Consider the following 15,501-nt stretch of genomic DNA (forward strand, 5'->3'; position numbering starts at 1 on the left):
ACCCTGCCCTCTGGGCAATATCGCAACCTGGAGACTACTGTGCTTTGCGCCCATAGGAGAGGCAGGAGGCTAAGAGCTGTTACCTGAGGTCCAAGGGGCCCGTGGGGCGCCGCTGGGTGCTGCGGGGGCGTCCTCTCCTGGAAAAGGAGGCCTAAGAACGCGGAGAGAGGCTGAAGCGCGGAAAGGGCACCCTCATCCCTAGGCCACATTTGTCGCTCAAACGAGTCAGTTGCGTTGAGGGCCCTTTCAGGGTCCGGAGGCAATCTTAAGCGCGGTCTCAAGGGCAATAGCGGGTGCGCATACTCCTCTGGGGTTCCAAACGGCCTGCTGGAAAGTTAACAAGGGGAGTAAGCTGGCTCCTTCCGGCTTCCCCAACTCGGAATCTCCAAGGCGGCTCGCTGAGGCGGCGCGTGCGCAGTGCCTGACGCAGTCCCGTGCGCAGCCTTGTGCGCAGCCTAGCGCGCAGCCCCACAGCTGTTGCTGCTTAACCTCCTCAAAGTGGGCGAGGTGGAAACTCGGCCTGGAGCTTGCCGATTAAAGTGGAGACGATTCCCCGGTTCTCACAGTGCTTCTTCGACAGGCTTTCCAGGGGGTGCCGAGGAGAGGTCCCGCAGCCTCGAGGCTGCACCCTTGGGACGGGCGGCTCCGTGATCTCCACGCGGCTGAGAGGTCCGGCTGCTGGAAGCTTCCAGGGAACTCCCGCATTGCTGCTGTTCTCCGGAGCGCCCTGGGGTGGTTCCCTTTTGGCCTTCAGGTGCCTCTTATCCTCCGGCGTGTCCTCGTCCTTTTCCAGAGGGTAATTACAAGCAAGTTGCTGCATCTTTAGTGAGGAAGAGCAGAATCTGTTGTCAACAAGGAGATGGAGGTGAGAAAAAAAAAAGGTGTTTGAAATCTCACATAAAAACTTGTGATTCATCAAGAGATAGGGAATACCTAGTGAACATTAGTATCTGTTACGTGTTGTAGATAATTAACATAAATGAGGCCAGCCTTTTCATCTAAATTGTTTACATGTTGAAATTTGTTTACTGTTAATATCCCTTCTAGGTTCAAACAAAAAAGCTTTAAAAAATGTTGGTGACTTAAGAGACTTATTGGAAGCCACAAAGCCTTTTGATTATTCCATTTTGAGAGAATCAAATATACATTCAATTTTTCTTTCTGTCTTTGTTTCTTTTCTCTCTCTCTTTGGCATATTCCAGGGATGTAAGGATATAAGAACAAGAAAAACAAGGCCCCTTCCCTCAGAATGAGACATGATTTCAACCATAATAATGCAGAGTATTTGGCAAAAGACATTCTACATTTTATCCATCCCATGTTCTAGAAAAGTAACTTGAAAGTTTGAAAAGAAAAAACCCAGATGCCACCCAGATACCCCGCCTCTCATGATTACAGGTGTTTTCTGATTTGCTAATGAAGAATTACCTCCCAATTAAGCTCTTCTTATGTTGAAGCAAAGCTGAGTCTACCATTTGCCAACTTGATTCATGGTGACATGGGAATGACTCACTTCTATTCCGTTATTTTGTCGTTTCCCGTGTGAAGAAAGTAGTGGGATGTGGGAAAGTATCAATCCTTATCCATCCTATCAACTATTGCATAAGAGTCAACTGATTATTTGCAGACCTGGTGTGGGACTGCAGAGCAGATAATTCAGCCATCTTCCTGTGCCATGAAACATGGGAGGTGGTTTCAGACTGTGCATGGCTTGTTGGTGGATGGAATATCAGTAGTTGACCACATATTCTGGGATTTCCAATAATAACTTCAGCAAGTCTATAATTTTACTGCAGTTTGGAACCCTTTGGGAGTGGACACATTTGGACAGCCAGATTTTAAGGATAGCTAATAATTTACTTTTTTACTGCTGTATAATTTAAATTGCACTGATAACACTTTTTAGCAGAACTTTTTCTTTTGTGTATTATTTACATCCTCAACTTGATAATAGAGAAAATTGAACACCAGTAGATTTTATTGATGACTGTTCTCCTATGTGGATTGTCACTCCTAAGACTAGCTGAAATACAATATTATGACTATGTTTACTGTGCTTCTATGGAGAAATCAATAATTGTTACAGGTTTTTTTCTTATATGATTTATGCACCCCACACAAAATGGCCTCACACTGATGTACTCCCTAGTTTTGATTCATTACTTCTCATCACAGTTTTGTACTTGCCTATGGAAGCCACTTTCTTTCCTTTGTTTTTTCTAATCTGTTTCAGGTGTAGTAATCCAATAACCTTGTGTTAGGAGAATTAATAGGTTCTGAGATTTACTCTTGTCATTAAGAGGGAGGAGCCTTGTGTCATGACATTGCCATAACAATGCTGTGACATTGATTTTGGAAACTTGGTGTTCTTTTATATTTACTCCCTGGCTCTCATCTGGTTTACAGCCAAATGAAACTAACAGGTACTGGGTTTTAGATTGGAGAGTTGTTCAAGGAACTACTTAGATACCAACTAAAGTCAGTTCGACTCTAAAAGAAATCTGCAATTCTTAACACTGGGTTTACTTTAATATTCTGATCTGAGTACTCAAGAGTTATAGAACTTCACATGTAGAACAAAAAATGCATGAGGTACCCTTACTTTAGGAAAGAAAGGAGAGAGTAATAGGAAACTTAGATTTTAGTTAAAATGGGTTTGAACTGCTTTTGATTTTAGATTGATAAATTGATAACTGATAATTTCTGGCTGCTGCTAGCTTCATGGGAGAAGAATGAAAAGGCCCATTCTGACCATTGATGAAAACAGTTATATTAGGTCTCTTTTCAGGTCCTTTACTGGAGGGCAAGTTCTTCATTCTCCCGACAAACAGATGGCTGAGCTGAGGAATAGAGTTACAGGTACTTCACACACATACACACCCAGGGGATTTTATTATTTTCTCCTTCATAGCTTTGTTCAAGTTCTAGGCAGCAACATGGTTAAAGGAGTTCAGTAAATTTACATAGATACTTGCATAATAGTTCTGCCAGAATACCTAGTCCTTTGGTTTCACCTCTGTTCTTGTGCCTTCTTTCTTCTCCTTAGAAGGGTTAAGACACTGCCTCAGATTTCCTTTCTAGTCATCCTGACATAGGGTGTGGCAGCCAGTAGACAGTTGTTATACCCAGTAGGACTTAAGGATCATTAAGTATTATTTACTGCCCAGTGTCTCAAATTTTGGAACTGAGGCAGTAGTAACTGCTGACACAACTTACCGCAGAACTAGAGAAGCTTTAACTACAGCAGAGCTTTGGGAGGCCGTCTGCAGAGAAGGGGAGCCCAGGCTCTAGAGTAAATGGTCTGCTTGCTTTCTCTGTCTTACCGCCTCTGTGACCTTGGACAGGACAAGCCGTCCCCCTCTGTCATGCTTCAGGCCACATATATGAAAGGATATTAAAGTACCTCCCTCAGAAGCTTCTTGCAGAGATAATGGCTGTGCCTTCTTGGAGGCCCTCCCTAAGTGATTATTCCCATGGAGCTGGTTAGAAGCCACAAGTTAACAGAAAAGTTCAGGCTAACTCTTTTCTTTTACATTCCCTAAAAGGCTAAATCAATAAGTGATCATTATAAAGTCAGTTCACCAGGTTTTGACCTAAGCTTTAAGAAGCCAGCAACCACCACCCACACTGTTGGGGTAACACAGTCTCAGTGTACTCGAAATTAAACCACACAGATTAATGATTCATCCATTCTACTTAGACCTGGTGAGAACAGCAAGGCAGGACCAAGAGAAGCTGGTAGCAGCAAGATCTGAACAAATGAGAAGTGTAAGAGGGAAACCCAGACAGCAGCTGAACATCTCCTCTTATGCCTGTGGGGTGGTCTGCGCCTGGACGTGACATTGTCCAGGTGGGTCCAGACAAGGGAGTCAGTGGAACCACACAACCAGCTGCCGGGTGAGGACTCAGAAGAACAGCTTCCACACTTGGAACAATGGACCCTCCTGGCCGAGTGCAGCAGGCATGCCTACTTGATGTGAGCTGAAATTAGGAACTGCCCTCTCCCTTCCTTAGAGACTTTTCTAGTTGTTTGTTTATGAAAAACCCTAAGGGGAAGCATGTTCTGAATCTAAGACCACCTAAGAAAAAAGGCAGGTGATTTGTTTGTACTGAACAAAGGCTGATCCAATTCAGAAATGATGCAATTGTGGCGTTTTACTTCCCCTTCAGGTACTCAGAGATCATCATTAATAGTTCAGCGAGACAGTTCTAGGTTTCTTTTCTGTTCATGTTGTCTAAAGTTGTGAGAAATCGTTCTTTAAAGCTTACTTTGCTCATAGCCTGAAACAGTTTTTGTGACTCTGTATACTTACTGGAGTGTTTTGATAATCACTGAATAATAAAGGAAATGATCATTGTGCTTGGGAACACATTAATTTTCAAACAATTAAAATGCAAATGGAAAGGCATTTGTATCTGCCAACATTTTCATTAGACAGTACCCCAGAGAACCTTTATTTGGTGTCTAGGTAGCGATATCACATACATTCCCAAGAATGTATGCTGTCTTAAAAAATATTTCTGTATCCTTTATAAAAACAAATTTGGGTAAATTCTAATTCAGTCTAATTTACTGAAGTTTTCATTGCTTAGAATCATTACAGATACTTACTGTGAAGGTTTCCTTAGGTCAGTGGTTGTAAAAGTGGAGTCCCTGAATCAAGCATCAGCATCATTTGAGAACTTGTTTGAAAGGCAAGTTCTTGCCCCACCCCTACTCCTGAATCAGAAACTCTGAGGGTGGGGCCCACTGTCTATGTTTTAATAAGCTCTCCCCACGATTCTTTGATGTGTTAAAAATTTGAGAACAGCTGCTTTAGTGGGGGGAAAAGGTCTAATTTATAGATGTTGGCCTTGTGATAACCTCTTCATTAGTCTTTAATCCTCTCATATTAGTCATATTAGAACATCACTTACTTAGAACTTTGAAAAATGACTCCACTTTCTCCCTTTACGCCATCGTCACGTTCAGCACCAAGCCCAAAACGCAGTATCAAGGGCATTTCTCTATTTTGCCAGCATGGAGCCAGCGTAAAATAGCCTGAACTCCTGCCAAGGCTGTCTAGAAATGAATTATTTCACTTTAGGAAGAAAGAAAAATGAATAAAGTATTTTAGCTTTTGGTTTGTGGAAACGAAGGTCGGACCTCATCTGTGAGTCCCCTCACGCACGCATGATGGTCAAACTGTCTCTCTTGGGGAATAATGATAATGGGATATTTGATACCCGTCCAAAAATTTCCAACCTCTGGTTGTAACTTAAATAAGAAAATTAAGAGTCTACAAAAAGGTCACCAAGGATTATCAAATTGGGTGGCGGGGCTAAAAGACAGTGAAACCTCTGAAGAGGAAAGGGGACAGGGAGGCACTTTGGATAAGGAGGGGATACCATGGGGGAAAGGCAATCCTGAATGTTAGCTTCTCCTTCAAGACTTGGGACAACCACCTTGCAAGCAAGGGTGGCCCTTCACTTCTCAGTGTGACACACAGATGTTCTCTCTTATCTACAGAGGGGCCAGTTTTTCTTGTGCTTGTGTCTCCTGCTGAGTTACTTGATCAGGGAAGATCTTGGTGGGGGAGAAAGCCACCTGGGATGTGCCCCATACAAAGTCTAAAGCCTGACAGATTCTTTTTGTGCCATGAGTATCTAGATCTAAGGCTGCAAGCTGTAGAGTTTTGACTGGCCTTCTAGCTTAAAAAAATTTCAACATTAAAAATTAGGAGATTTTACAGACATAGATAAATGGAACAGGATAGATAGCCCAGAAATAAACCCAGGCACTTACGGTCAATTTATGACAAAGGAGGCAAGAATATACAATGGAGAAAAGACAGTCTCTTCAATAAACGGTGCTAAGAAAACTGGACAGCTACGTGTAAAAGAATGAAATTAGAAATTCTCTAACACCATATACAAAAACAAACTCAAAATGGATTAAAGGACTAAATGTAAGACTGGATACTATAAAACTCCGAGAGGAAAACATTCTTTGACATAAATTGCAGCACTATTTTTTTGTATCTGTCTTTTAGAGTAATAGAAACAAAAGCAAAAATAAACAAATGGGATCTAAAATTAGGAGATTTTATAGAAAAGTTTGAATTGCAAGTTTTTTTTTTGGTTTGTGTGTTTTTTCTTTAACCATCTAGACTAGATCTGAGGACAGGCTGACTGTTTCAGATAGGACAGCAGTGTCCAGTTCACCATACTCTCTGCTTCTCCCACAGTCTCCCTGACACAAGCTAATGTTGGTTCTTATTTATCTTTGTGCTTGTAAAGTTTTATTTCTTCTACCATAACCACAAATAATGGCCCCAAACTGGAAACAACCCCAATGTCTATCATCAATAAATGCATTGATGTATTAAACTCTGAAAGTGAAGGAACAGTTGTTCTAGTCCCAAACATGATGTTCAGTGAAAGAAGCCAGACTGTATGTTTCCATTTATAAAAATGACAAGAATGGGCTAAGTTAATCGATAGTGTTAGAAGTTAGCTTGGTGGTTTTTAATCTTTTGGGAGAGGCAGTAACTGTGAGTCAGGACTGTGGCTTCTGGGATGCTTTTATATGTTCAATTTCCTGACCTGTGTGCTGGCACCCAAGTGTGTTGTCTTTGTGGAAATTTGTTCACTGGTATACTTACATCGTGTGCACTTTTCTGTTTATGTGTACTTTGCTTGAGTAAGAATATACTTGAAAGAGTGTCTGTGCTAACAGATTGTATCCTGGTTTGCTTACTTGTTTACGTGTTTGCTGGCCAATACAGGTCTTCAAATTGGCAAATTTCTAAAAAAAATACTATTTTTCTTGTGTTTGAAAAGAGGTATGATTTTCATTTGAGCTACTTTTTAGGTTTTAGGGTTATAAAAATACAATGCAACCATATTTAAAATGATTAATTTCAATGCCTCTAGATATGTCTTAACATCTTTGAGTTCTTTACTTAAGAAGGTTTTCTAGACAGTACATAGTCTGAGCTGTTTCATATCTGAAAATGTCTTTATTTTGCTTTCACATATGAATGCTGGATATAGAATTTTTGCATCACAATATATTCCTATGAAAGTCTAGACATTTTTATAAGATTCAGTCAGCAGTATTTGAGATTGGAGGCCAATAGAATATTTGCTTTTTGGTGGGTACTTTAAATTTTATTCTAAAAAATTTCTTTGTGATGTATAATTTAACTATTAAATTTGTTTCTATATTTTCTCTTTTTTTTAAAAATGGATTGTTCATACTTGAAGCTAGAGATGCTTAACCAGCACATATCAAAGTGGATTCAGTTTTGCCTAGGATCTGGTGTGCCTTCTCAGTTACTTAAATACTTTTCCCAAATAAGAAATATTTTCTGTATTATTTGACAATTCTTTCTCTCTTGTTGTTGTCTTTCTTTAGGGGACATCTGTTGTTATTTCATGACTCTGATATTTCATCTTTTCTCTACATTATTTTCATTGCTTTTACCTTCTCCCTTGTCATCAGGAATAATATCTTGACATCATTTACTATTTGCTTGTTCCATTTTCTTCAGAGTCCAGACTGCTTTCAACTGCTTCTCTAGTGACTTTAACATCAATTTTGCTTTTAAGATTAAGAGGATGATTCCACTGCAATTCTTTTTTATTGCATATGTTTCCTTTTTCATGATGACAGATTCTAGGGTCTTGAATCATGTTGAAATATGAATTAATCAATGTGTCATAAACTGAAGTATATGATACACTCAGCTATATACTTGTGGTCTAAAAATTAAAGTCAAAGAATCTTGAATCAGATAATTTCTAATTTTTCTGTTTCTTAAAATAATAGTTTCAAAGAAAGGTAGCTCTACTGAGCCACCTTAGAATTTTTTACCTTAGTCTTATGATCTGTAGACTATTTTACTGGGCTCTGTAGTTATCCTATTTGCAGTTCTTATAGAGGGATGTATTTACTTGCTTGCTGTTGAGTTATGGCCAAGAAAGTGTTGGTCTGGGTTCTGATAATGTGTGGGTGTGTGACAGGGTATCTCAATTAGAATTTGTTTGAAGGAAGAAATGATAAAAATAAATTAAATCAATAAAAAATGTTAAAAAAAAAAAAAAGAAAGAAAAGAAACACACATGGAGAAAAAAATTAAATCACCAGATCGTTTGCTCAGTGATTTTTAAGACTAAGAGGTTTGGAGAAAGATCTAGAGTCACAGCTGTAGTCACAACCAGCTCTTTGTGCTGTTGCACAAATGCAGGGCAGAACAGCTCCCCATCATGCTCAGTCTCCTCTTGTTGAAACTTTTTGTCAAGAAAAAGTCTGGGGCCTTCCAACGCAGGTAACTGCTGCAGCCCTAGCGCTATTTATCAGCTGAGATGAGAGGGTCATAAGGGCTGGGCTTCCCAATGAGTTCCCAGTGGCCTCCTTTCTGAGTCTCAGGACAAAACCAATCTCACCTTTTTTAGTTGGGGTTCCAGTAGATTTTTGCTAATAGCCTCCCTGGATTCAAGACCTGTTCCCTTTTCCAAAGAGTTATGACTTCCATTTGGGGTTTATGTGTTTCTGTCATGCTTATGACATGCCCACCTTGAAGGGTGGAACACATGATCTTGGCTAAGCCAAATATGCATTCCACCCCCCCCCACCCCCGCCTGCAAGGATTATTTAGAAGATGGTTGTAAGCTAAGCCAGTCCAATCAATGTGACCTTCAGGAATTTTGTTGACAGTACTACGCAAAGACTCTCTTTCCTGATTGATGTGAAAAAGGAGGCATGAGGCACTGGTACTGTTGACAGCAGTTTTGAGACCATAGGGGTGGAGCAGCTGGGATATTTTACATATATATATATATATATATATATATATATATATCTGACACCAAGGCAGGGAGAGTGGAGTAAGAAAAAAAACAAACAAAACCAGGCTTTAGGGACAGCATTGAATAACTAAACCAGTGTTCGTTGGACTCCGGAAAGACATTCCGCTGCATTTACTTTTTCTCAAGTTATTTAATTGTTAATCTACTTTGAGTCATGCTTTCTTTGCTTGCATACAAATGGATCCTCAATGGTATAGAGTTGTCATTGGGAGTCTATTATTTCCTCTTCCTACCATCTAGAAACATTGTTCTCAGGAAGATGGCAGCTTTCATCATCTTTCTTTGATCCAGAACTTCTTTGACTGTATCTGGAAAATAAACTTCTGTAGATATGTGATCTGTAGGTGGCACCAGTCCTTGATTTCCAGTGGTTATGCAGATGTGTACAAATATGATTGTTTTGTTGGTCACTGTATTTTCTATTACTGCATAACAGATTACCATACATTTAGTGGCTCAAAACAACCAACATTGATTATCTCAAGTTGCTGTGGATTAGGAGTCCGGGCACAGTTTATCTGAATCTTCTGCTCACTGTCTCACAAGGCTGCAATCAAAGTATTGGCTGGGCTGCATTCCTTTCTGGAGTTCAGGGTCTTCTTCACATCACCTTGCCATATTCTATAGGTTAGAAGCAAATCACAAGTCCCACCTACACTCGAAGGGAGGGTGCTTACTCATGAGTGTGACTTGGGGGCACATTAGGCTGTGTCCACCACAATCATTTTAATAGTTATTTAGTGTTTTTATAATTGGTATGTGGCTATGTCCCCCACCTTTTGAGCTGTATCTTTCTTTTACTATTTGACATCAGGTTGGCCTGAAAAGTAGTTTTAGTGTTTTTGGGAGAGAGAAACCAGTGTGGAAAAGTGGAAATAAACCAAGCAACTGAACATTTTAGAAACCCATGAAGAAGGCATAGCTAAGGTTTCATAATTCCTTAGGCTGCTCTGGCTCTGTAGCAGCCCACCTGTGTTTGCCAAGACCCAACGGAAGCACTGTGGGGTGTATTTCTTCTGTTCAATTTTAGTGTGGGCTGCTTTGAATTTTACTTTGACGTTCAACAGGGTCTTACAGTAATGCTCAAATGTGAATGAATTTGCCCTGATGATAACTAAACTAGCAGCAAATCACCTACTGGAAAGTGTGGAGTTGAGATTTAGGTGTGAAATTCAAAGCTGCTGCTGATTTACCCAGCACATTTCATCCAGCTCAACCCAGCCAGCTGTTAGTGATGACATTTTTCAAGTGACCGGGTTTGCCTCCCTTGTCAGAATTCTAGCTGTGAAGAAGTTAATGACTGCAACAACAACCTTGGAAATGAGTTTTAAAAGCCCCATGTTGAGGGGAGACGAGCCTGTGAATTTTATTTTTAAATGTAGTAAAGCTAGAACAGATAATTTGGCTGAAAATTATCTTGTTCCTGGTTCTTCTTTATGATTTAGGAGCAATTGTAAGATTTCATCCACTTCCCTATATCTCTGTCCCCACATCATAATTCTGCCATGATTATGTCAAAATTATCTCCACAGTAGCCAATTGTGGTGTTACAAACAGAGAATTAAGACTTCAGGTGGTGAATAAGCAGAACAGTGGGAGCCCTAGAAACGGAGAGGCATAAACCTTCTGCTCTTCTGATAATTGTTCCTGAAGACTGCAGAGTTAGGGGAGAGAGAAAACATGGCTGGTTATATAAGCCAGAATTATTTCTAAATGGAAGAAAGGTGGATCCAATTTTCTCAAATGACACTCATGAATTGTTATCAAGCAGAGGAACTCTGTGAGATAGGTTATATTACTGTCACATTATATACGGATGTGAAGTTTTTTTCAAAATGTAGTACGTACTATTTCCTATACCACCTACAGTCATTATATAAACAGAGAATCATCTTTAAACTTTTATGACCAAAAAAGCGCTTTGCCTGATTTTATTTTCTTTGCATGCCAGAACATTTCTCAGGTTATTGTCCAAAGGATTATAATAATCTGAAACTGATTTGTGTGTGCAATAGCCTGGTGGTGGGTGCATTTATTGAGAAATAATCAGTGTATGAGGCTGATTATATTCCATTAGAAAGTTAAAAAATTACTCACAATTAATTGGTTTTATTTCTTTTGGTAGAGGTTGCTGTATTTGGTGGCTGTGCATTTTGTTCAACCCTAGGAGTGCCCTTTGTGCATGAGATGCAGCATCTCACAGGATCAACAGATTAACTCAGGAAAGATTTCAGGGATCCATATGGTTCTGTAAGGGAAAAAAAATCAATACTTTATATTCTTATTTTTTGTTTTTCATAGATAAGGAGATTTTAAAAAATATATAGTATACTTTGAGATTTTTCTTGTTTCCTGAGGAAAATGTGTATTACTGTGAACTTTCATCTTAGAATTGCTTTTGCTGCATCCCATAGGTTTTGGATCATCATGTTTTCATTTTCATTTGTTTCTAGGTATTTTTTGATTTCCACTTTGATTTCTTCAGTGATCCATTGGCTGTTTAGTAGCATATTGTTTAGCCTCCATGTGTTTGTGTTTTTTGCAGTTTTTTCCTTGTGGTTGATTTCTAATCTCATAGCATAGTAGATAATTTTATATATATATATATGTATGTATATATTTTTACTGTTTTAAGTTGCTGATCTCTTAATTTCAAGTGTATTTTAAAAACCCTGCATTTGTACTCTCCTCCCCTCACAGTTCCTATTTGTTGATATAATAGTTTACATCTAGTTGTTTTGTGTATCTCTTAACAGCTTATTGTGGATATAGATGAGAAAATATATAGTATAATTTTAACATTGTATCTGACAAAGATTCTTCTGCTGTCTTTCTGGGCAAGAGGGGAAGTGTGCGTTAAATTGGAATTCAGGTAGGTTAATGGGGGTCAGCACTACCCCATAAGGGCTCATGATGGTACATGTAGAAGGACAGGCTGCTTTGGGCCTGTGTTGATCAACATTTTTATCAATGTTTGATAGAATAGAAGTCCTGTTTATCAAATTTGTGGATGCCGCAGTGATAGATGGCATCCATACACTACTACTGTGTTTAACTCTCATGTAAAGCCGTACTGTAAAGAACATATGAATAATGTCTTGACATTTATCAGGACAGAGCCCTCATATTCTTTGTTTCTGGTATTATTTCAAATGAACTCTTGCTATTCAAGATGTGATTAAATTTCAAAATGCTAAGGTCCAGTATTTAAGCACCAGTTTGACTTTCTCATCAGCAGAACCATGTCTTTGAGTAGGAAAGATTTAAAAGCAATTTTAATTCAAGCTATTCACAGAGTATGGCTAGATTTGCTAAGTTTTGTTACATTTTGGTTCTATGTACTCCTTCCTGACATTAGCATTGTCTCCCCAGAGATTAGGAAAATGGAAGCATCCTTCACTCATTGTTCCTACATGTTTTGCTTGGTTCTAAATGTGGTTTTACTTCATTGTTTTTCAAACACAGTTGTCTCATTAGAAGGTCCATGGCTGTGTTATCCTGGGCTCATTATAAATATATTTTTTCTCACATTTTAATTTTTTTTAGATTCTAGATGCCCTTGGTCAAAACTCCTGTGAGTGCTTTTTTTCTTTCCCACGGTTTTGCCTTCAGCAAAATCAGTCTCAGAAATTTCCAACTAGCAGAGAACAAAAAGAAAAGTCACAGAAAATATGGAGGGTGACCATATCTACTCCACTTCATACAAGCTTCTCAGGGGACCTAACTTCTTAGTCTCTACAGGAAACAGAGACTCAAAAACTGGGAGGAAGGTACAGAGTCACCAGTGCAAAGCCCTTTGCTTTTCAGCCACAGAAACAAAGCCCAGAGAGATTAAAGGACTTGCCCAAGATAATTTAGCTTCTAATGCGATGCTGATATTAAAATCTAGGTCAGTGCTCTTTCCAAAACCCATTACTGACCAAGGCCTTGTAATAAAGGCACTCAGAGTAATACTGAGGAGGATGACACCACCGTTTACATTTTGTGACTTGTTCCTTCGTTGATTAACCTTTAAGGAATCCTGATTTTTACCTTGACGCTTCAGGTCATGGCGAGATATCTAAGGACTTTATAACCGTTATCTGTGACATCAGAGAACTTAATGTCAACATTTATTCTGGTGGCTTTGTCTTTGATCCTTTTTAAAGAATTTTTTATTATGTAAAGTTCTGAGCAACACAGATTATTCTATCAGAACTGGAGAATTGTCTCAGTATCCAGTGTTATGTAAGTCCTCAGCACCTGGCAAGCTAAAGAAATAGTGAGAAACAGTGGCTTTTGGTGTGTGAAAGCAAAAGGAAGGTGCAGTGATAAAATATTTCTATTTTATGTATTTGTTTATTTATTAAATATGTGAATTTATTTGCTCATTTAAAAAATTTGATCTTACTTCTCCACTTCTTTCATTATCTCTGAGATTTGGCTCCAATAAGCTTACTGCAACTTGTTCTGATTCTAATATTTGGCTCATTTGCTGCAGTACTTGCTAATCAAATTGTGCCCCTAAAATATACCAGTAAAAGCCTATTTGAAGGCATGTTTAGTTTATACTTTGCTTGTCTGCTTTACCCTTTTCATTATGCTCCAGTGTTATTATGAGTTCCTTCCATATTGGAGGTCAAGTTGTACTGAAGTTAACATACTAGTAATTAACTAAATCAGTTTAATAAGCATTTAAATAATGATAAAAACAATAACGACAATAGTAACAGCACAATTATATAATTCTTACTTTGTGCCAGGATTTAAAGGCAAAAAGATGAGTAAGACACAGGCATTGCTGATTTGCAGACCTGGGTCGCATTTATCTTTCCCTTCCTTCTAGCATCTGGTCTCATTCCTGTTTGCAGCAGAAGTGGAATTTGGCTAAGCAGAGAGGAGGCAGAAGGCATTTTTAATAAAACTTGCAGTCGAGTGTGAATAGGGTATGTAGGGGAAGGACTTGGGCATGAAGTGGTGACTGAGCAGAAGGGTTACACTGCTAAGAAAGATTTAACAGAGGTAGAATCCGTCATCTCTCTTCATTAAGGCAGGATGAGGCAGCACCCCAAGGTGGTTTATGTAAGAATCCTGATGCCCAGGAGAGCACAGCAGGAGAGAGCCAGACATAGCATTTCAGCACAACTCCCAACATCTTGGAGTAAGAAGAAGAAGATGCTGTTGTGATGATGATGATAGCATTCATTTATTGAGCATTTAATGTGTGCCAGGTACTTTCCATACATTATCTCTTTGAATCGGTTTGCCGGAGACTCAGACCCTTAATCTGGGCTGCAGTTGCATTTTGTTTGGTCCTCATAGAAAGGTTAATTGACTTCCTTGAGGTCACACAGCTAGTAAATAGCAGAACCAGGTTTAATCCCACATCTGTCCAACTGCAAAGTCAATGCCCAAATAGTCTGGGTACAAATAGCCAGACTGCCCTCCCTCCCTAAATATTCTCCCTTAAGACACCTTTGTAATTGGCTGCTCTTGGTCAAAGTCTATTCACAGTTGGGAGTGAGGTCCCCTTTTCTATTTTATATCAGAGGAAAACTATCAATGGCAAAGTTTTAATTAGTAGATAATCAAAATTGTTTATAGACAACACAGCAGACATAAGACATAAGACAGTCCCCTGCTTTCCACCTTTTGGTCACATCACAGTTAAGGAGCTTCCTAAAGAGTCAGAGAAATGGTCTGGAGAAATCTTGAACCTGAACTCTGTGGTCTTCCTTTGTTCTGCATACACATTTCTTTACTATTGTGGTGAGTTATTTCTGTGCTGATAAATGATCTTCTATATTTCTTGTCTCCACACCGAGATTATAAGATAATTTCCTGCTCAAAAATAGCTTCCTATTTCCTATTGAATGAAATCAGGATCTCTTCCAACCTCCACACTCTGGCTCCAGTGTGCTTTCCCAATCTTTTTTCCCATTTCTATCTCTTTAATCCTGAGTCCTGTAACAAGCATTTTCCCCTGACATATACCTGTACCTCTTCTATGCCCTTGCTGTCCCCTTTGCCTGGAATGTCCTTCTTAAATCCAACCTTCTCACTTAAGATTTCATCAATATCTATAATGCGAAGTAATCCTGTTCTTTCGGTCTGAAAACTTTATTTTATCTTCTTGGGCTTATTGGATCAACCTTGTAATAATACAGTTGTAGCAAGGTATTTGTGGATTCTTTTAACAGCTGGCTCTGAAATAACTCTTAGCGAAGTAAACACATTGATATATTGATAAGGTACGTGTAGGAAAAAATGGCACTGGCTTCAGCAGGAGCCAAGAAGGCAAAGGTGATGGTTATACTCTTTTGAAGGAGATAATGATATTAATGTCTTTGAGCTTTTGAGGAGGAAAATGGAAGGAGAGAGAGGACGGAGGAGTGTATATGTGAGTGTGCAGTTAGAAGAAGCCAACCAGATATATGCTATGGCTGGGTTTACTCAGGGGTGAAGTGGCTGGTCAAAGCTCCTGGATGCTTAGTTGGCTAAAAGGCATCTTAAGAATAGAGAAATCTGAAGTCTAACCTAAATCTATAGTTTAGTTTGAAGTAGAATGCACCACTAAGTATTAACCTCTCCTTTGTAAACCTTCAGTAAACTCTGCTGTAACCAGAAATCTTTCTGGTGTATGGTCTTGCACGTTTGGGTGTGTATACA

General features: G+C 39.2%; 1 long non-coding RNA gene across 2 annotated transcripts; it reads left to right on the plus strand.

Annotated features, from left to right (window-relative positions):
- Positions 1-605: 605 nt before the first annotated feature.
- Positions 606-4,298, plus strand: LOC116667729. Of its 2 annotated transcripts, none has more exons than XR_004324749.1 (3): positions 606-865; positions 2,777-2,859; positions 3,701-4,298. It is a non-coding gene; the product is annotated as an uncharacterized LOC116667729 (long non-coding RNA). The 2 variants fall into 2 exon arrangements; XR_004324748.1 differs by having other exon boundaries at positions 2,789-2,859.
- Positions 4,299-15,501: the final 11,203 nt, after the last annotated feature.

This window comes from Camelus ferus, chromosome 12, assembly GCF_009834535.1.
Source record: "Camelus ferus isolate YT-003-E chromosome 12, BCGSAC_Cfer_1.0, whole genome shotgun sequence".
Lineage (NCBI taxonomy): Eukaryota > Metazoa > Chordata > Mammalia > Artiodactyla > Camelidae > Camelus > Camelus ferus.